Source organism: Dermacentor silvarum, chromosome 11 (genome assembly GCF_013339745.2).
Source record: "Dermacentor silvarum isolate Dsil-2018 chromosome 11, BIME_Dsil_1.4, whole genome shotgun sequence".
Taxonomy (NCBI): domain Eukaryota; kingdom Metazoa; phylum Arthropoda; class Arachnida; order Ixodida; family Ixodidae; genus Dermacentor; species Dermacentor silvarum.
The window spans coordinates 102,583,855-102,607,307 of record NC_051164.1 but is presented as its reverse complement, the minus strand read 5'-3'; the positions used below and the strand labels follow the sequence as shown (position 1 = coordinate 102,607,307).

At 47.8% G+C, this 23,453-nt stretch overlaps 1 long non-coding RNA gene across 1 annotated transcript in view; it reads left to right on the top strand.

Moving 5' to 3' along the window:
• The window catches only part of LOC125941511 (uncharacterized), a 40,707-nt gene extending 31,001 nt beyond the window's left edge, over positions 1-9,706 (top strand). Inside the window, exon 3 of the long non-coding RNA XR_007464392.1 lies at positions 9,382-9,706. This is a non-coding gene — a long non-coding RNA (uncharacterized LOC125941511). The remainder of the gene's footprint in view (positions 1-9,381) is intronic.
• The last annotated feature ends 13,747 nt before the right edge of the window (positions 9,707-23,453 follow it).

Below are 23,453 nucleotides of genomic sequence, written 5' to 3'. Positions count from 1 at the left end.
TGTGTGCACTCTATGTTACCTCGATGTGCACTCGAGGGAGTGCACAGCCAGGTAACGTATAGTGCACACACACACACAGGTCACATCCTGCCTTAAACACAAAGGACACATCCTAAAGGAAAGATTAAGTTTGCTTCCTCGAGTCGTACGAAAGGATCAGTAAACATGCGGTACACACGAAGTATGTTTCCTCAAGTTCACATAAAGGACAAGGGAAAATAAAGGTGACATAGGGCGCAAGAAGGAAACATACAGGAAACATAAAGGTCGTAGTCATTTTCATAGGGGTGCACTTTTTATTTTTAAGAGTTGAGCGTTGTGTCCGACTCATTCAAAGGAGTAACTCTCCCCGCGCTCTTACAACTCATCGGTTCTTGGGGAGGAGTATGCAGCGTTCAGCTTCGCGACCAACCTGCTTAATGAAAAAGATCTCTCGCTGAAGTGTTAATAATAATAACTAACAACTTAACTATGAACTACGCATAGGCAACTTTTATAACTGTACCGCTCATTGTGATCACAGTTACACGTTGACAACATACAGTACAAGCACAGTACCGTTCGTACGCTATAAGTTTTGCATTATAGCTTGGCACTGTTTTATTGCCGTAGAATAAGCATAGGAGGTTCTAGATTAAGTAACTCAACTTGTACCTAAACTTATGCTCTGATATATATCTATAATGAAACCCATGAATTTTGTTCTTTATTTTATTTCTATGTTTCCTGGTTTATTTTGATTTTCATCTTCGGTTGTCTCTGCTAATTAATTATAATTATTTTAGACAGTTGAGTAACTCAGCTCGTAACTAAACTTATGCTATGATATCATATCTATGATGAAGTCCATGTATTTTCTACTGTACTATATTTTATATTTTTCCTGATATATTTTAAATATCGTCTCTGCAAATTCTAATAATTCCAGACGCTTCCGTAACTGTACTTGTAAATAAACTTGTACTCTGGTATCATATCTATAATCAAACCCATGAATTTTCTACTGTGCAATTCTTTCTTTTTTTTGCAGAATTATTCTGAATTTCGTCCCCGGTCGTTTCATCTAATTCTAATTATTCGAGACACTTCAGTAACTGAATAAACTCTCTTAGCGCCGTCCTTCCCAGCTACCGCGGACATGCTTCGTCTAGGCACACCGACACCGCGTGCCCGCCGAGTGATCACTTGAGCACGGTTCGCGGGCTGCATGGGCTTTGTGGAGCTGTGCCCGGCAAGTGTGGAGGCGGAGCTTAGTCGTGACGTCACCTGGAGATAAAATTCTCGGAGTCGCCGCGGCGGCGGCAGAACTCTCGTTGACTCTGTGGTTAGTACATGTAGCCTTGACACGGGACGACCAAAGATCCGGACACCCGAAGAAGAAGCCGCTCATCTTGAAGCACGTTGAGCGGCCAAGCGAGAATCTGCGCGTCGGCGGCGAGTCGATTCGGAATACCGTTCCTAGCAGCACTTCGCATTTCCTAACAAAACATAGGCAAGCCTAGTAAAACCCGGAAGAAGCTAGGTCGATCACCAGCTCCGCTGTTTACTCCTGCCTTGCACCACTAGTGCAAGCTGCCCGCATTTTTGTAAAAAGGAAAATAAAAACGTACATTTCTGCATTTAATAGGCTAAACATACAAGGGAATTGTTGCTTTATTTGGCAATATTTCGAATAATCAATTTCGATTTTTTCTGTCAGTTTTCTTGCCTGATAAATCACGATGAGCAAATGTATCCGCGTAAGCTACAAACAGCGAGATTTCGAACGCCGTTCGACAGAATGTTGTGCCTGGATCGAGTTTCCGCCCATTAAGAGTGCGGCTGTACATTGGTGAGGTTCGTTGTACCTGCTAGACCACCGTTGTACGCGGTCGTCACTTCGTAGTGGAAAAAGAATTGCTGTCATTATTTTTTTTTTTTCTGGTGCGGGCCGTCCCCCAAGCAACAACGGCGAGGAGCTCCAGCAGCCGGGGAAGCTGCTGTCATCCAGGGGCGCCGACACCCGGCTCGATATCAGGGCGCGATTGGCAGGAGTCCGGTTCCTCCCCGGGCACCAGGCCGAGTCCCGTGAAAAGGTTGGGTCCTGGCTCCAGACCCGGCCAGACGGCGCGAAGGCAGCGAAAGCCGGTAGCAGTGACGGCCACCGCTTCGGGGATTCCTCGCCGCCGCTCGCAGGAGGACGTGTCATGCAAAGTCGAGCGCTGGCGAACAGACTGCCTCAGTGGCGTAGAAAGCGAGGACGACGACGGACGGGCTGTGCCGGCTATCGACGCCTGAGGACGCAGTGGCACTGTGATGGAAGTTGACCCTGCGAAGTTATTCTCAAGTGCATTCTACGAGATGTTGAGGTCAGCTTCGGCATCGGTACAGAAGATAGCATCGACCTGCGTCGTATTGAACGATCCTTGCCAGCACTCGGAAGACGACTCGTCTTAATCTTGGAGCCGGTTCCGCTGGTTTCGCGCACCGAACCGCTACGACACGCCACTCTTGTTATACAAAGGAACTTATTAGTACTTTTAATTTATTCTTCCGGGGACACTACGGGTTTCTATATAATTTGTCACCGCACCGTTTCAAAGGAGATGCCAATAAATCATCATCGAGTTGAAGTGGAGGGCTTAGGGGAGGAATGTTTTGTTTCAAAGGAGATGCCAATAAATCATCATCGAGTTGAAGTGGAGGGCTTAGGAGGGAATGTTCTAGAATACGTGGGTAAGTATACCTATAGCTTGGCCTGAACCCACATCAGTCCGGAAAGCCGCAAGAAAGCGTCTGCAATACCCAAAGACAGCACACATGCAGTGTACGTCTGTAGCCACAGGGCGCTTTTCAAGTGCACTTGAATAACGTGAACACCACTCCTCTTTCCCTTCCTCACCCCGCTCCCCAGGAATAGAGTAACAAACGAGGCTCCTGAAGACGGTCGCACAGCCTTTAGTACGCGCGGCCACAGCCAAGACTTGGCGCCGTTCATTGCACAGCGGTATATAACTGCTGTGTGAGGGTGTATTGTTCTTTTAGGGGCGAAGCACCTTAGCGCCGAGCCTTGTCCCCCCTCCCTCGTCGTCGTTGTCCGTAGCTTTGGTTTACATGGAGTCCGCTAGGGGCGCTGCGGTGCACAAGGGCTTAAGCCCCTATATATAAAAAGTAGCGCCAACCACTTCCCTCCTCCTCCGTTCCGCTGTCGCGTTCGGCGCGGCCAGCGCGATCGAGGCGCGATATCGACAGTGGCGCCGCCTACGTCGGGCCTGCACTCTAAAAACAGTTGCACCCTTTGGGGCGTATTTTTGCCACAGAACAATAATCATCATCTGACTTGCGTGGCTTTCCTTTCTTTAACGCTGTGCGCCCGGCAATTCTCGGTCACGAACGACAAGAGCGTTATCAGCGTGACACAGCGTTCTCGACAGGAAAGTAGCAAGTGCAGAGTTTTCAAGATAGGAAACGCAAGCAAGACAGATGACGATTGTTGTTGTGTGGCAAAAATGCACCCCAAAGGGTGCAACTGTTCTTAGAGTGTGCCGTGGCAGACGACAGCTACCGCGATACCAGAGGAAATGCGCGGAAAACTTCGATCGCGCCTTACGGAGCAGTTCTTGAGCCGCGATTTTGTTTCGTCAGTCACTAACTGGCCTTAATAATGCTGTTTTGGAAGTAGCAATGCGATGATGCGAGACGGCGCAAATACCAAGTGTGCAGCAAGCGTTTGCGCTCGCCGGATGGCAAACAAAAACGGCCTTTTGCCCTCGCTTTGTCGGTTGCGGCAACTGAAGGCGCAGCAGCATGCCATCACAGCGAAGTTCTTGTCCCTAACGCGTTTGATCCGTTTGTGCGTACAGCACTTTCGTCGCACAGGTCCGAAAATGGCTGTCGGAGCGCGCTGGAAAGAAAAAATATACAAAAGTGCAACGCGTGCTTCCACGTGACACGGATTGGCCGATGGGGGAGCGGAGGAGGCTGGGACGACAGGAGGCGGCGAGGAGGAAACGCGGTGAGGGAGGGTGAGCGCGGTGGCGGCAAGATCTAAGAATGGCGCTACTCTTTATATATAGGGGTTTTACAAGGGCTATATAAGCGCTCGTTCCCGACGCGCGCTCTTTCTCTCTTCAGCCATGGGTGATAACGGTTGCTACTGATAACGGCGCGCCCGCTATGGATGAGTGGCGGCTCAACTGCAAGCGGAGTCGAGGCCTCGCAAAGCTGCTGCAGCAGGGGACGCAGACAACAAGCGGACCCGGAGTCTAGGGTGCGGGAAGCTGCAGCAAAACCGCAACGCCGGCAAGCGGACCCGGAGCTGAGGGCTCGCGAAGCTGCAGCAGCACAGCAACACCGGCATGCGGACCCGGAGCTGAGGGCTCGCAAAGCTGCAGCAGTACGGCAACGCCGGCAAGCGGACCCGGAGCTGAGAGCTCGCGCTTGAACTGAGCATCGGCGCCACCAACCTCAGCTAGAGAACTCTTCCGGCGTTTTGCCGCCGCTTCCCGCGCTCTCGCCGCCTCTGGGTCCGCTTGCCGGCGTCGCCGTGCTGCTGCACTGATCAAAAGGCAGTCTTAATAAAGGGAAAGCGAAGTCCGCACCTCAATACCATATACGACCAATAAAACAACATTGTATATACTGTACACATGTGTTGTCACTCATTTGCATGTTCGAGTGGGCAATGTACGGGGGGATTCGCGGTTACCCGAATGATCCCCCTGTGCTTCGCCCACTCATCATCATTCACTTCGTGCATATGCGGTGCTTTTTTTTTTCTTCAGGTAACGGGCGTGCCGCGCTAGGCTCAAATCATGACTATAAGAAACAGGTAAACATGACCGGCCCATTTTGGAGCACGTGACAGTCTTTTGCACTAAGGACCTACAAGTTTTACTGCGAGCAACAATTTCATGTGCTCTTGAGTGCGCGGAATGTGTACGCCCGTTTGCAGATACTTTGAAAGATTTTTTTTTCAATAACAAATTATTGAAGAATGCGCACTGGCATGACGAATCAAATCAGCGCTCACGTGACTCGAAGCCGAGCATTACAACCCCTACTACACGCACATCTAATCAGCCGTTGCAAGCCGCGAGATAAGCTCAATGTCGTTCTCGGCTGGGCAGATTTACTGGGCTGCGCAGAAAGATGCGCAGAACGAAGGGAAGGGCTTCGGCACGGTGACTATGAGACTAGAGGTGAGCATAAAGAAAGAGAGCGAGAGGTAGAGAGTAAAGCCCCTATATATAAAAGGTAGCGTCACGCTTTGAAGAATGCCGCCGCCTCGTCGCACACCCTGTCCGAGGCCGACGCCGCGTCGGTATTGGCCTAATGGCATCACGTGGACCGTCGCGCCGCCGGGCGCTGGCTGCGTTTGTTAACGATCACGCTCCATCGTCATTTTTGCCCGAGAAGCGTCTACCGACTGGCGAGGAGCACAACGATAGCGGCGAACACCGTCGGCGATCGTCGAATCTGATCAGCAGCGAAAGATAAACAAGTGCACGTGTTTTAAGCGGTGTAGGCGGCGCAACGGTCGAAAAAGGAGCGCGAAAGAGAGGAGAAACGAGGAAGAGGAAAGGCGAAGGAGGAGAGTGTCGCCACTTTTTTATATAGGGGCTTTAAGAGAGAAGTTTAACGCCAGCTCGCGATATCACTGCTGTATGCCACCATTGCGAAGGCAAACAACTGCTGCTCGCAGTAATTGAGTTCATAGAATCAAAGGGTCACTGGCGTCTGCCGGCTTTTTCTTTGAGGATGCCATAAGATCCATAGGATCCATATACCATAGTATCACACCATAAGAAGCCTACAAAGATACCAAGGACAACATAGGGGAAATTACTTGTACTTACTAATTGAATTAAAGAAATGATAAATTAGTGGAAAATTAAAATTGATGAAAAAACAACGGGCCGCCTGTGGGGAACGGTCCTACGTATTCGAATTACGCGTGCGATCCTCTTACCAATTTCGAGCTACCGCGGCGCCATATTCCAGTCCACTTTTTGGGGTGTTTGTTGTACTACTCTAACTAACCCTGGAAATGTTAGCCAGCGCCACCACTCATGAACCTTGGCCGCCGATATGGAACATCCTTACCGCCGCAGGCGCCACGAGTACAGGCGCTCTCAGAATAATTCGGAACGCCGGACACGCAGCAGCGCGCCGGCGGAGTATGCGCGCAGAAAAGTAGTACCATGGTCTGCGCGTGCGCGGTCTCTCTAGCAAGCAAACGTTGCTCCGTATTGCACCTAGATTCGCGTTGTGTTGCTACAAAACGGTGCCCTATGTGTCCCTTAGCGTTTTGATAAGGGGCGCTGGGTGGGTGGTGTCTGTGACAAGCCGCGTGTGCGGATGCACGCGCGTTGGAGCAGAAGCCGTCGTGCGTGCGTGTTCGTGTGCTTAGATGACTTTTTTCTTTTGCTACTTTGCTTCCTATTTGTCATATGATCAGATTATTTCCGGTAGGCGACTGTGACTAACGCTCGCAAAGGACGGTGGTTTCATCTGACGAAACCGTGAGCATATTGGTGGCCAGATTGATAAAGAGATACGAATATATTTGAATCATGCCAGTGACACGAAGTTCACCTTTTTCCTATCGAGGCAGCATGTCGAAAAGAGTACCGATCGATGTGCGGAGAATAACTGAGCTCTGGTTACAAGAGAAATCTCAGCGCGAGATATGCCACCTCACAGGGAAGTCTTTAAGCGCGGTCAACCGCATTATCCAGGCATACAGGGATGAAGACGACCGACTATCAGATGCATCACGATCCTGAAGATACAGATGCACGTCGGAAGAATGCGACCTTCTCATTGTTGCTGCAGCAGTCGCCGATCCTTTTCTGAGCGCCGGCCTAATTAAGGCAGCTGGTGCCGTACGCTCTGGACGGGCCATTTAAAGATGGCTGCTACTTCTTCCAGCATGACTGGAGCCCGGTGCACACCGCCAGAGCTGTGCAAAATCTGCTTCAAGAGCGTGCCGTTTGTGTCCTTGACTGGCCTCCGAAAGGTGCAGACTTGAATCCGATAGAGAATGTGTGGGGCGCAATGAAGGAAAGTTTGTCCTACATGAATCTGGGAAGTGCCAGTGCTGACGAGCTCTGGCTCGCCATAACCCGAGAGTGGAAGCGCCTTAGTGAGAAGGACTTCGTAGAAGCGCTCTACGAGTCTATGCCACGCCGGCTAGAAGCTGCAGTTCGCGTGGACGGCGTATTCACGCGATATTAAAGCTGAGAATAACAATCGATTCTTTCGATTGTTTTGTTTTTTATGGGAAAATAAACCCAATGTTCTTCCTGATATTTAATTCTGTTTATTTTACATTCCACTCGCACAGCCTCTCTTTCTTAGCGTTGTAGTCTACCGCCGAGCAAAAGAAAATAGCTATCTGCGCCAACAAATAAAGACATGGGATCAAAATGTAAGAATACTCGCTACCAAGCAGCCAGATTCCGTAATTGATTGGTGCACAAATATGCGCAGACGTCCTAATGTGATGCGCAAATCAAAGATTGTGGTGTCGTGTAGAGCTTAAGATAGCATCTTTTCGATGGAGGCGAAAATACCCGAGGGCCGTGTGCTTAGATTTAGGTGCACGTCAATGAGCCCAGGTGGTCGAAATTTCCGTAGCCCTTCACTACGGCATCTCTCAATTTCGTGGTTTTGGGGCGTTAATCCCGAACAATTACGAATATAGTACTCATGCAGTGACTTCGTCTGCATGAAATTGGACTTGACGAACATGGCGCGTTATTTAATTTCGTGAACTGTTTTATTACCGCGATCACCGACACACCTGTAAGGGAGCGGTCTTGTAATAGTCCAAATTGAACTCTTATTACCGAGCTAGTAGTACCATGGATTGAAAGATAACTAAGTAGGAACTAATACTTCGTAGAACAGACAGACATGGTTGAAAAGAAGGCAGGGATGACCTTGTGCCCTTGCCGCTTCAACCTCAAATAGTATCCCAGAATGAATGCAGATAATGACGAGAACAGGCCGCAAGGAATCGAATTGAGGTGCGCAGTACGATACAGGGCCTGGTCCGTCGAGCCCATCTTGTCATAATGCTAAAGGGCACCTAGCGCTACCCATTTGGTGCAAGACAACGCCAATCGAGATGCACTAGGGAGCGAAACTAGCTCGCTAGGGAGGCCGCGCATGCGCACACCTTGCGTGCATTTATCCGCCGGTGCGCTCCGCCGGCGAGCGGCTGCGTGCTCGTTGTTCCGAATTATTCTGGGAGCACCTGTACATGATCTTATTGCGTGAATACAACTGGTCAGTAAACCCAGACATGCTACCTGAATGCATCGATGTTGCCGGATTCAAGACCCTTTTTATGTCATGAACGAGAAGAAAGGGAACCGAAAGGGCCCGATTTTAGATGCGAAGCAGCTTATAGTCGGGGCTATGTCACTCCCTCCCTCCCCCCTCCCTCCCTCCGCCGTGCGGCGTCCACACCCTTACTGCGCATGCGCATCCTCCTCCCCCTCCTCCCCTATCCTTGTCTCATCTCCTCTCCCTCCTCCCCCTCCTCTCGTCTCCTTGTCTCATCTCCTCTCCTCTCGGCATTCCTCCTCTCCTCTCCGACGCTCCTCTCCTCTCCGGATTGCGCAACGAATGCAACAGCCTGCGGCTCCGTGCGCGATAATGAGAAGCAGCTTAGGTTAGAGGCGCGACGGTAGGCGCCCCAGAGGCACCGGCAACAGTCATCAACGCCGCGCGCGTTCGGTGCGAACGCGGGCAAAACGCCGACGGCGTCAACAACAGTTCTGCGCGTTGCTGGTGCTGCTGCATGTCCAAGTTTATACAGCTGATAAAGCTAACTTGAGTCGACCTCATGGCTGCTTGGCATACTACGGGAAGATGGTGTAATTTTTTTATTAATCTTATAATTAGCAGTCAATAACCACAGACACCAACGACAACATAGCGGACATTACCTGTGCTTGTTAATTGAATTATTGAAACGATAAATTAATTTATCATGATGACTTATTTACTGTGATACAATTATTATTATATTATTATGTATCAATTTATCAATGATTATTTTGTCAATTTATTATATACTGAACTTTTTTGCTAATTAGTTGAATTTATGTTTCGATTTCCCGTGCCAGTAATGCGCGCCTCTTCGAATAATCCAGCTCAAGGACAACAATTATGCTATCTGGCACAGACGATGTTTTAAAATTAAATAAAACGTAGAAATTATCACCATGTATAGTGTACGGCTTCGATCAGTGTCCATTCTACCATTGTAAATGTCGGTTCACAAGTTCAGGAGGTATACTCATCCTCTTTGAAATCAGCAAAAACCACAACCATATCACGGGATCTGTGTGAATTGCTTCACAAACAGCTTGTCGTCCGCCTTCGCAGTGCAAGGACCTGGGCAAACTGTCTACCAACCTGCGTCGAGCGATGGCCATACTCCTGCGGAATGAGCCCTCCAATGGCGACAACTCCAAGAACGCATGCGTCGAAAGAGTGGTGATGGAAACGTTTCATGTCAAAAGACGTCTTGTCAAGTGGTTTTGGCTGTTCTGAGAAGTGGACACATGGGCAGCGCTTGACAGTGGCGACATTACGCTGATAGTGTTCGTGCTTCTTGTGTGTGTGTTTGTGCGATGAAGTTTTCACCACCTGGACGACTGCATTCTATGCTTCGTTCTTGCATAACACCTTGTACAATAAAGTTTCATCCTGCCGGCTAACTTTGTTACCGGCGCACTTCAGCGTTCTTTCCCGTTCTGTACTTATTTACTGCGACAACAGCAGGCTGTCGCAACTGTTACCACCGTTTGCGGATGTAGATTATTTCAAACGTAACATATGCCGCCATGTGTTCAGGTTGCACTACTTTCGGATGCGCACATCTTTCTTTACGGTACTGCCTGCCGTGCTTCACGAAATGCACGCAAAGATATCGCCACTCGGAGGTGGTGCGACAAACGAATTCAAGCAACATCGGCAAAATACAAATGTTGCACAATATATCTTGGCGTTTAATTAACTCTTCCGAAGCACCAATAGCACATTGCCGCAAAGGTAAGACTTTGATTTACAATATGGTGGGCGAGCTTTTTTTCTTGTTTTGTTTTTGTTTCATCTCTACGTAGTCAGTGTGGAACCTAGCATCCTCGCGTTAATCCCTCTTGGTTAATCCCACTTGGTTAATTCCTCCTAGTAAGCACAGGTCATAAACACTGTAGACAAAAACATTAGCGATAACGACGCACTGACGTGAGCAGGGGCACAGATTGGGCACAGATTATAGATTGGGCCGACCAGATTTAGCCAGCTCGTCCAACCGCTATAATCTTACCTTATCACACATTATGGGTTTATTGAACAGACGGCTGACATTATTCTCTGCTATCTGCAGGCTTTCTCGCCACTGCGTGATGCTCCTGATTTCATGGCCTCTTTGCCATCGTAACGCTCGGTCTAGATTACAGCTATGCGATTTATTTCCGTGGCTATAAAACCTGCGTGGCGTAGCTCTTCCCGTGACCTCATCCGCTGCCTCTCTGGTGATACCAGTACAATTAAGCGCCGCCTCGAGAGACTTTTATTGGCTTATACAATGCGAGATGGCATCCTTCATTATCCACGTACAGGAAGTGAATCGTACCTACCTGTGGTGCCTGTGGCCATGTGACCATCCATACTTTTCATGTGTCCCGACGCGCCCTCAGCTGGCCACCTGGGTCAGCAGAAGACTCTGATTCGCGTTAAGGAAATGTTTTAGTGGTCTGGCATGCCTGTATGTCTACCTGTAGGTGTAATCCTGCCCCATTTGTCAAGCTCGTAAGCTTGTCACAGACCCACAACCTGTGCCCTTGGAACCAATCGCCCCTCCTAACGAATCTTTCGATATCTCTGGCATTGATCGCATGGGCCCGTTTACTCGCAGCAAGCACGGAAACAAATTTCTAACTGTGGTCACGGACTACCTGACTAAGTGAGCAGAAGTTCGAGCCGTCCCTGATTCTACAACCGCTCATGTCATGACCTTTATTAAGGAGTGCCTCGTATTGCGGCATGTTAAGCCGAAGTTGCTGATTTCCGACCGTGTCACCGCATTTATATAGTGTTCCTTCAACGATTTCTCGTCTAAACATGGAATACGACACGCCGCAGCGTCCCCTCAACATCCACAAACACCTGGACAGGTCGAGCGCACCAATCGCACCATAAAAGACACCATTTCTTCCTGCGTCTGTCCCACACACGACGACTGGGATGACTACGTCGCTCTAAAAGCGTCCCAACAGGAAGTCACTCGCGCCACGCCGCTTCAGCTGCTCTACGGGAGGAAGCCAAGGTTACCGCAACAACACCTTCTTGGCTTCGACACGTTTCTGCAAGAACGCCCCGCCCGCAAGAGTGGACTCCAGCGAGACCCTGCGCCTGGTCGTCGACAGAATAGAGACGACGGGCGCCAGCCAGCCATCGCGTAGGGGTGCAATTGGGGACAGACAGACAGACAATAAACTTTATTTAAGGGACTACTTTGTCGCAGTCGCGGGCCGCACCTGCACCGGGGGCGGAAGACCGTGATCTTCAGTCCGTCGCAGGCCCTTTGGACAGCCCGAAGCTGGACTTGAAGGTCCTCGCTCTTGACGGCCTCTTCCCAGTCTTCTTGCCTGTTGAAAGGCGAGTGGTGCAACGCAGAACATTGCCACAGCATGTGGTTCAAGGTGGACCGTTCATCGCCGCAGTCGGGGCAGCGGGGATCCACACCCGGAGCGTAGTGGCTCAGCCTGGATCGAGACGGGAAAAACGCGGTACAAATATAAGAAAGGTCTGTGAGACAACGCAAACGTTATTGTACCAGCTTTTTCTTTTCAAAAGTGGGTGAAAAGGACGAAATGCATGGTGATTAACTGAAGTTGCACTCGCTCCCGTGAAAGCAGAACGATGGCCAGCTTTACAATTTGCGAGGCGGGCTATCGGCTTCGTTCTCACTTCTCAGCGTGGCTGGAGGAGAGAAACTGGGCTGCTGAGATCAAAAAATTGTTCTCACAAAATATCCTCGCGATTTTTAATGTAACCGCTGCAAGTGCAAACAGTAACGAGGGTGAGGTTTTAATTGCACCTTAAAAAACAAGATCCTTCAAAACCGGTTCAGTTCCTTTAAGCATCCTTCCGTTTTAGAAAAACTGCCGCCCCTTTCATGGGTGATCCCCCGTAGTGGGTTGTACCATACATACGAGCATAGGCACCAAGCAAAACCAAAGATCGCTGGATTTGAAACGAGAAAATTATGCGAGCGATTGGGGCCTAATATATTAAAAAAACATAATCTAATGGTTATAAAGAAGAAAAAAAGATCGTGGCCTAATGGTTAGAGCAGAGGGCTGCTGTGCTCGACGACAGAAGTCAGATTCTACCATCGGTCACACAATATTTTATTAAAGCGAGGCAAGCGAGGCGAAACAGGAGCCTACCTACCTTGTTACCCACCTACCTGCTGCAAAGTGCCAATAACGAGGCAAAGATTGCTTCGCACTAAATATGAAACACATTCATATATCCAGCAGCACGATCTTTTTGGTTTCACCTTTACGAGCATAATTACGGGCGCCATCGCTTTTTTTTTTTCAAAGTAAACCTCTCATCACCTGTTATTGCGCCTTCTGGAAATATTCGACATTGCGCGGAAAAATATGGCACTGCAAATCCTCGTGGACTGGCACAAGGTACTACCGTTTGCGACGTAGTTTCTGGACTCCAGCCGTGTGTCGTAGATGAAGCATGGTCTTGCTACTTCGAATCATTCTTGAAACTAAATGCTGCTGCCTTTAAATTCATTAGAACATTGTGAAGCAGGAAGATTTCGGAGTCTTCAGAAGTGTAGAATGTGTAGATAGTAAAAGTCGGGTATGCTTTCTCTGCCTCAATTACGAAGCAATCCTACATTTCGAACAGCACAGCGATTTGTTGAAAGTGATGAATGTGCACAGTCACCAAGCCGTTTGAAGGCAGAAGGGCGAAGTTTAGGCAAATCCGTCTAATTACCACCATTCCCATGTTGAGTGAAGCACCATGCTTGCAGCTGCCATTCACTCTTGTAATTTTTTCGCTTTTGTACTTTGTCATTTCTTCGAACGCCTACTTATTCCCCCTTTCGGCCTCTTTCCGTGACAGGCAGCGAGAAACAAAGATGGGGTACGAGGTTAACAGAATATACTGACCAAGGCTTAAGCAATCGAGTTCTGCGAAGCTTCACAACTTGAAAGCAGTAAAATAATTTGATTTAATTTATTTGATGATATCATAAATGGCGGCAACAATCGTGGCCACCCTTTTAGCAACATTTGATTGTATAATGAGTCCAAATAAATGACGGGAAGAAATGAGTAAATAACAACACACGCACACAACGACGCGCACTTTGCTTCAGCGCGCTCGCTCGATGCGCAATGTAGTGACACGACATTTTGTACGCTTCGTGAACACATAAGTGTTCAGGAAACGAAAACAATGAATTGAAGAAAACAATGAAATACTAAAAAAGACAGAATCAATCTCAATTGTATGGAGACTGACACAATCATACAGCCTTCGTGCTGGCTTCAAGCCACCTCGTTCCCTTGCTGGACCATGCGACGCAGTGTTCCCGTTCCGTGGTCCTTGAAATCCAGCCCGTTGAATTCGAGTTCAGTTCCAGCTTGAATTTAATCCTTTCGTCTGGCAACGTCAGTCGATGACGCCATCATTCACGTGATCTGATAACTCAGTCTCTTCCCTGGCCGCCGTGCAGCTGGTTCTCGGAGCGCGACGCCGCAGTCTCCGTCCAATGTTCATGACTTTCCAGGTTAGTTACGTTGACTATTCTTGTGAATGTAGTAAAGGAAAGTACTTTTGTACCGCGATATTATGCACTTACAGGCCTGAGATGGCGCGGCGCCGTTGGAATCAATAGAAACGCGGTAGATCTTGAAATGATCTATCGCATTTTACGAGTTACATGTGCGTCAAAACCATCCGATATTTCCAACGACGTCTCGTCAAGCTCGGACTAGGAACCGGTAGGAAACCCGTTCTGAGCTCGTTGGTAATTGGTTTAATGCCATGTTCGTAAGATGGTCATACGAGAGACTGGATTGTTTACACGCACATATGTGCCACGCGTCCGAACCATCCGATCCACCGTAAATGATGCTGCTGTGACTGTTCGAACACTCAATATTGCAAATTAGTCCGCAACTGGTAATATGTGGTTGGTGGTGACTGTGGTATGGTGGGCAGGATGGTTTTTACGGTGATGTTAGTTAGGGAAGACTTCTCCGAATCTATCAATTTGCCTGTCGAAGCGTCCAGAAAAGATGCTTCAACTGCTATGGAAACCTGTTGTAAACTTACTAGCAACGCTTTCGGTGCGGTAATAGTAATGGTTTTCAAAAGATGAAGCGCCAACAGTGACGGCAGCACTAAGAAGGAACAAAGACAGGAAGCGCCGTGTCCCTGTCTTTGTTCCGTCTTAGTGTGCCGTCACTGTTGGCGCTTCATCGTTTGAAAGCTATGCACACACTAGCCCAACAACGTGCTTTAATGGCAATAGTAGATGCGAAAGTTCAGAATGCTTCTGCGTATATTTATTGCATGCTTTATTGATGTTCTCGGGTAGCGTTGATCTCAACCCTGTCTTACAGATTCACCAGAAGTCATAACTGTCTAATAAATCTAAAACGACTAAAGGTAATGCCTAAGGGCCATGTTATGGTGATGTAGCTAACGGCAGATTTAGTCAACGGAACAGTCCTGCTCAGGACAAGAATAATTAAAAAGCCCACATGACACTCCAGGACGCGACTATGTGCATTGGTTAACCATCTAGTCATGCTCGACAATGCAAAGCCAGTGAACAATACTGATAATACCGTACGTCGCTAACGGAGACGTCAGATTATAGTCGCGGTGTTGATTTACGGACGATATTGGCGAATAAAGCTGCTGCAGGTTTGTCTGGCGCCAGAAGTCTGCTTTGTAGCGTACGATCATAATCGCCCGTTTTTATCGCGCAAATATTTAGGAAGGACTGTTTCAAAGCGGCTGGAGACGAGACCAGAAACGCCCGATCGCCTTTGACCGCTAGTGCCAGAAGGACAGGATGACGTAGTGTATGCCGTGGAAGTGCGACTTCCTGCTTCTGTTTGAAAATACTTTTTTTTTGTCGGTGGCAGCTCTTACTCACATACTAGGAGAATGCCAGCAAACTTAAATATATAAAAAAATCGAGAAGCAGACATAGACAAAGCGACAGGAAAGTGGCTGGACTAACAACTGAACTTCATTCATGAAAACGTCCCCCAAGTCCGTACTGAGCGTGCGCATGGCACAACATATCAAAAAACACGGTCAACACCTTATCTATACACGTCTACAACTGTTCAAGAAATAGAAGCTCTTTCTTGGTAAGGAACACAAATGGCGTACTTACACACTTACTATTATATCTTGCAACCGCGCACAGCGGGAAAAGATAGCCGTGACCAAAGTGAACGGGCTGCTGCTTGTGAACTTGTCTCGAACTGTATCTTATAATTTGCTGAAGGCACTCGAACGAACACGTGTTGTCTTATTTGTCTTCTACAAATTTTCTGCCTTCTAAAGTTAAACTATCAGTACTGTTTTACGGAGAGGCTATGCCAGATATGCAGATGTAGCTTGCACAGGTGGTTTATGCTCTCTGGTAGTCGTAATTTGGGCGGTCAAGTAGACTCAGCAAGTAGATAAAAAAATATCTCAGTGCAGATGGTTAACCAGCGAAGCCGAAACGGGCGGTCCCGGTGTTTATCACTGACTTAATCCCAACGGCTGATTAAAGTATTGCTTAATTAAGAGGTTACACACATGTTCGGCTGCGACGGAGAGTACGACGTCACTGACTGACGTCACTACCCCCAGTCGGCCGTTATCGCCTGCGTTCGATGCCTCGAGTTTTCTCGGTGGCGTGGATTGTAGCATTCGCCCACCATTGCCGCTTGCGATTCTTCGAAATTAAATCTGTCCGTCACGTGAGAAAATTAATGGCTCATACCCCCTTAAGTAATGGCTCATATCCCATTAAACGCGGCCTCCCCATTACGACGAACAAAAGTGAAATTCTACACCAGAATGATGAGCGTCAAAGCAGCCAACTGTGGAAGACGACGATTACGAACGCGGGATCAGTGGCACGAGCGCGTGCCGAGCACGACCGCAACCCGAGGGGCGCCAACGAGCCAGCAGCGTAAGACGACGATGCTCGAGCCAATGCTGATAGTTATCTGTGGACAGGCGGCGGACAGGCGCTTTTTCTTTTCGCCTACCCATATAGAGCTTCGCTTTAAAACATTACGTTTTCTTTATTTCGAGATTATAATGTACGTTTATGGGCACACTGATATAACATGCAGGGCTGTTGTCACGTTATCATGAGCAGGCACGTTCTCGGCTATTGGTCTGAGCCGGTTTCGAAGAAACTGTCCCATATGGCGTTTCTTTTATGCACGTCGCTTCGCGGTGCCACGTGATACTGATACGAAGGGACAAGCATGGAACGAACACCGTGAGCGCTATCGCTATCCATACGCCAGGTGCCCGATTTAACCAAACCACTTTAGCGTGCCCCACAAATAATTTTAAAGAGACACTAAAAATAAAATTAGGCTAAGCAGGTATGCACCTCAGAACATCGGCTAGGCTGCGCTGCTGCGCCCCCTGAGAAGCGCTCCCAACGTTAAAAAATTCAGAGCCCTTCCACTACTGTGAAGATGGAAGACAGAGAAGCTGCGACTATGGTGGGTCTGCTATAGTGAATATTGCTATAGTGAATGTATATGTATATTATTATTGACGTTATTGAGCGTGTTCGGCATGTTCTGCAAAGGGTAAGGACACAGACGTCTTGTTTTCGCCCAGCGCGATGGCCAAGTGGTGCGTTTGCTGCGCCAAGTCCGCCCCATCGTCGTAGACTAGCGTATGAGCCACAGCGTTTATAGCCGCAGCACACTGCACGCCATCAGTCAGGATCCTGACGTCAGGATCCCGGAAGATGTGGTTAAATGAGCGTCCGTGCCGCGAGTCCGAAGGGCAACTGCTAATAACAGCGCTAGCGCGATCTCTACGTCACGAGACAAAGAGAGAGAAAGCGAAGAGAGGAAAGGCAGGGAGGTCAACCAGATGAACGTCCGGTTAGCTACCCTACACTAGGGGTAAGGGAAAGGGGGAATATAAAGAGGAAAAGAGGAAGAGAGTGAGCATTGTGTGTGCAGCGAAGCACCATGAAACCAAAATCAAGTCCCATAGCTTCTCAGAAACGAGACAAAGGGGCACAACGATTGGTGGGATGTGCCACCGCCGAGTATCGCGACACTGGTGGAAGAGGCCTCGGCGGTGGCGAGGGGCGTACCAATGGGCCATCCATCATTCGTTTTGACACCTGCGCTAAGGCACAGCTGGCGGGAAACCGCCACGCATATGGAGCTGGAAATTGTTGATCTACTTCCGGTCTATCAACTTGCGTTGCCGGATACGATCTCCTGGAACCTAGCCAATAACAGCTTCGCTGTAAAGGTGTCTCTGTGATCACGTCAACGCGCCACTGTGTGTTGTGAGTTCTCTCGTAGTTCGCGGCACTCGTGCTGTGCGTGCTCTCTCTCTCTCTCTCTCTGGTAATTTAGTAGGAGAATGGCATATTTTAAAAAAATGATGAATAATCTTCGTTTTGGCGAGGGATACGAGAAATTTCTAGTGTAATGGCTCGCGAAGCCTTGTAAGAGTTAAACTAAGTGCTTTATGACAAATAGTGCGCAATTGTCAATTGTGTAAATGACCAGCAGAGATCACGGGATCGAATCCCGGCCACGCGGCCGCATTTCGATGGGACGAAATGCAGGAAACACCCGTGTACTTAGATTTAGGTGCACGTTAAAGGTGGTCTAAATTAATCCAGAGACCCCCGCTATGGCGTGCCTCATAATCATATGGTTATTTTGGCAAGTAAAACTCCATAATTTAATTTTAATTTTAAACAGTTGTCGTTTTGTCACGCGGTCGCCTCACAGGTTCACAGACCACTAGTCGACTCCCATATTATCCCATGGTATTTGCGTTTTGAATTGCTGCCAATACATGCTATTTCATACACTGCATTTCTTCAGTGTACATTTAATCGCGACAATGTTTCTGATCAGCCGGTCCTGCAGCACGCTTCGTCCCGAAAGGGCAGAGCATTGAGTGAACGCGCCCGTATGTACGTAGCTTACTAAACTTTATCGCTGTATCCGTAAGGGCCACTCGGTTTATTACAAGACATGTATCAAGTGAAGACAAAGGACAGCAGAAAAATGCGTGATTTGACTTTGTGTACAGCGCGGTGCCTGTTTCATCGTTGAACTTCCCTGAAATAAGCAATTTCACGGGCTCCGCGAAATGCTCATTGTTCCGCTTTTGCGAAGCTGTTGAGGCACTGATAGACACAGAAATACTCTTTACCAAGCTTACGGGACGACGAGACCGCACTTGCCGAAGTGTAAACGCAAACACCGGTAACATGGACTCCACGGACGGGAATGGAGGCGACCGGCAACTTTGGAATTTTTTTCGCTAGGGGAGCAATGCAAAGCCGCTGGTGTCGCATGCGGGAACTTCATTCATTCATTCTTTATTATACACAACTTTTTTATACACAACTTGAGGTTGTGTATTAGTAAATTGTGCTTCTATAATACCTATAGAGCCACTCTTATCATGTCGGGAACCTTCCCACTCAAAATGATTTTGACAGTCTATAGAATTTATGTAGACTGCTTTATCTTTTTATAAATTTATTTTCGTTTATACAAAATCAGTAGACGGTCTGTAAAGAGAAAGTCGATGCAAAGTATATTTTCATGTGTATTCCCACTCTACGGTGTGTCTGCAGACATTTTCTGTGAACATTTTATATACTAGAATTGGTCAGAAGTGTAAGGTCATAAATTCATAGACGTCTGCTAGCCTACGATGATTGGTCTGTAGAAAGTCTATAGACTTCATAAACAAATGTCGCCGCAGGGGCGTCTGCGTCAGCAGGCATTTGGTGTGTTGCCGCACCACTTACCCAAGCACATGAGGGTTGGACCCTCATGCGTGTAGCCGTGCGCGGCTTTCCCCGTCCGGGGAAAAGAGGATCCTGGGGGTTGAGTCGATGCCGGGTGTTCGGCCCTTTATGGCCCCTCGGTGGAGGCAACACACATCCTTGGCCTCCGCTTCACGTAGACGGCACCCCCAGACTGACCCACCCGGGGGAAATCGATAGTTGCCTTTTCCCGTCTCTCTTTCCCTCCAACCTTCGTCTTTCTCACTCACTTTAAATCTCTCCTGTCTTCACTTCGTTTTACAAGTACTTCCAATCTTCCAGGCAGCAAGGGTTAACCTGGTGTAGTTTATCCAACTTAGGGTCTATTATATTAGGTTATAGTAGCTACGTACAGTTGGCCTCTTCGTTGCCTTCGGGCTTCGTAGCTTCCCCTTGTTGGGCTCGAGTTGGTGGGCGGCTCGCAAAGCTACCGAAATCATTATGTCCTTTTCGTCGTTCCCCCCACTGCCTGGTCGCCCCGTGAAACGAGGGCGCACTGAAGAAGTATTCAAGTTTTTTAGCCGCCAAGTTGATAATTTCCCAAGATTTCATGTTATACATTCTGAGAAAACAGAAAAGCCAGCAAGAATCGTCTTACCTTTCCTGGTTGCGAAATCACTGACGGAAGTTTTTGGCCCAGGTTATGAAGTTTCCTAGCTGGCAAGCGGTGATATGCTTCTTGAACTCCGTGATAAAAAGCAGCACGAAAAGCTACCTAATCTTGTGATTTTCGGGGATGTTCCCGTGAGTGCCACCCTGCACCGTATTGTGATCACCATTCGTGGTGTCATCTCTGATGATGATCTGATGGAGCTCACCGAGACTGAAACTTTTGGAGGGATGGAGTGACCAGAATGTCATCAATGTGAAAAGAATTAAGATGAGGTGTGATGGAAAAGAAATTAAAACTAAACATCTAATCTTTTGGCTCAAGTGGACTATCTGAGATTATTGAGACAGGTTACGTTAAGATCTGCGTCAGACCTTATATCCCCAATCCCCTTAGATGCTTCAAATGCCAAAGGTTCGGCCACAGTTCTCAGAACTGCCGCGGCCGAGTAACCTGTGCCAAATGTGCCCATGAACATTCGTCCGAATCCTGTGAGAATGCTGCACACTGTGTGAATTTTGATGGGGAGCACGCCGCGTACTCGCGGTCCTGCCCATCATGGAAAAGGGAAAAATAAATTGTTACAATCAAGGTAAAAGAGAACATATCAGTCAAGGAGGCACGTAGGCGGTTTTCATACCTGCCCAAGAACACCTTTGTCGATGTGGCACGTCAGGGGGCAGCGACACAACGGCTTCCAGCGGCTGTCCGGCCCACACGCAATGAGCCGCCAACGACTGCAGCTAGCGCTGCTCCGCCATCTCAGACCAAGTGGCCGTCGACCTCCGGGCTGGTGGCCTCAATGATCTCGTCCATCGAGACGAGGTCCGCACGTAAAACAAACCGCTCGCAAGAGCGCGTGTCCAGCGTCTCGCAAGAGGCATTGGACTCAACAACCGGCCAGAGGGCGCCATCAGCGCCTACGGAGCGCCGTGAATCTCGCGATCGCTCCACACAAGAAAAAGCCCGCATCACAGGGCTATGTGAGGTAACTGCTCTTTTTTAAACATACAGCACAAGAAACATTTTCACGATGATTACATAAACAATACAGTGGAAACGCCAAAGGACTCCTCCACAACCTCGATGACGTTAAAGAAACCATACACAGGTTTAGCTCTAAGGTGCTGTGTGTTCAAGAAACGCACCTCAAACATACACAAACAAACCTCTCAGACAATATGCTATTTTTCGCAAAGACCACGATGACACTTGTATCATCCGGTATCACACTACTATGATAGAAGTGTATACTACTAGTGTATACTACTATCACACTACTATGATAGAAGTGTATCACACTTCTATCATAGTAGAGGTGTTGCCTGCCGGGAATTAAAACTTTGTACGCCCTTAGAGGCAGTTGCTGTTCTAAGGGCGTTGTTTGACAAGCTAGCCACTATTAGCTCTATATACATCCTTCCCAGCTACCCACTTCATAAAACCGAATTTCAAAACCACATAGATGAACTTCCGGCTCCATACATATATAGTTGTCGGAGATTTAAATGCACATAACACTTTGTGGGGACTCTCTTGATGCGAGAGGTCGCCTAATTGAAAACTTTCTCTTTTCCTCAGACTAGTATATACTTAATAAGAAAGAGCCAACGTACTACAGCGTGGCGCATAACACATACTCCTCCATAGACCTAACTATAGTATCGAGTGCACTAATGCCGTACCTGGAGTGGTCTGTTCTCAAGAACCCCTTCGGAAGTGGCCACTTCCCAATTATGCTACGCTTAACAAAACAAGATGGATGCTCGCCACACGTTCCCCGATGGAAGGTTGACTCGGCTAACTGGCACATTTTCCGAGAACTAACATATTTAAGCCGGGATGACATTGCCTCTTTTAACCTAGACGATGCTGTGGCGTATATAACAGATTTTATCATTGACGCTGCTGAAGGGTGCATACAACAAACTAGTGGACTGGCTAATAAGCGTCGCCTACCTTGGTGGAACGACGAATGCCACAAAGCACCGAAAAGCAAAACAAAGCCTGGGGATTGCTTCGCGACTCTCCAACTTCCGGAAACCTGATTAATCTTAAACAAGGAAAATCACAGGGCAGGAGAACGCGTAGACATGCTAAGAGAGAGAGAGAGAGCTGGGGAAAATTCATCTCCAGTATAAATTCGTACGCCGACGAAACAAAAGTCTGGAATAAGGTAAATAAACTAATAGGCCGGGAGTCACATCCCCTACCCTTAGTAAGTAGCCAAGGTGATAGCCTGGAAGACCAGGCGGATTGTCTAGGCGAACACTTTGAATATGTATCAAGTGAATCGCACTATACAGAAACCTTCCTGAAGCTCAAAGAACGCGAAGAGCGGCAGCCCCTTAATCGCAAAGGCTTACAATCGGCCATTCAGCTTAGCCGAACTTAAAGCATCTCTCACATGTTGCAACAACTCGGCGCCAGGTGGCGATCGTATTATGTATGAAATGGTTAGATACCTACATCCTGAAGCACCGAAAATACTCTTGTCTATATTTAATGCCATATTCCGTCCTCGTGGAAAGAAGAAATAGTCGTCCCGATCCTTAAACAAGGCAAGGACCCGTCTTTAGTCAGCAGCTACAGGCCGATAGCGCTAACAAGCTGCCTGTGTAAGCTGTATGAAAAAAAAATAATAATAAACCGGCACTTAATCTGTTTCCCAGAAAATGACAAAATACTAGACCCCTTCCAGTGTGGCTTTCGAGAGGGTAGGTCGATAATAGACCACCTTGTTCGCATCGAGGCAAACATTAGATATGCGTTTATACATAAACAGTTTTTACTTTCTGTATTTCTAGATTTAGAGAAAGCGTATGACACGACATCGCGCTTCGGGATTCTGCGAGATCTTTCTGCGATGGGCGTCCGTGTAAATATGTAAAACACAATCGAAAGCTACTTGTCTAACCGCACGTTTCGTGTAAGAGTGGGCAATCTTTTATTTAGAACATTCACCCAGGAGGCTGGCGTGCCACAAGGGGGTGTGCTTAGTTGCACACTCTTTAATGTAAAAATGAATTCCCTGTATACAGTCATTCCACGCAGCATGTTTTATTCTGTGTATGTAGATGATGTACAAATAGGTTTTCAATCATGTAACATCGCTATCTGTGAACGACAGGTGCAGCTTGGATTAAAAAAAAAAAACCTAAATGGGCGGATGTAAATGGGTTTAAAATAAACGCACAGAAAAGTGCATGCATATTCTTCTCAAACAAAAGAGGCATGACACCAGTATTAAATCTCAGGATCAATCGAGAGGAACCATCCATGAGCAGTGAACAGAAATTCCTGGGAATAGTTCTCCACTCTAAGCTTACCTTTATCCCCCATCTTAAATATTTGAAGGCAAAGTGTCTGAAGGCTATGAACCTTTTAAAAAATTCTGTCGCGAGCAACATGGAGTAGTGAACGAAAATGCCTCCTCAACTTGTATAACAGTCTTGTCCGCTCACGCCTTGATTACGGAGGTATAATTTATAATTCCGCAACGCCAAGTGCATTAAAAATACTAGACCGCCTTGCGACGGGTGTCCTCTACGCAGAGCCGAACCAGTGGTCACTCCATCTGCAGCGTTCATATAGCAGTTTCACATATTTTCTGAGCGTACACGCGTACATTGAACATCCTTCATATTCAACCGTAAACGATATGACCACTGCCACACTCTTCCAAAATCGACCTGCAGCGAGAAAGCCGTTCTCTTTGCGTGTGATGAA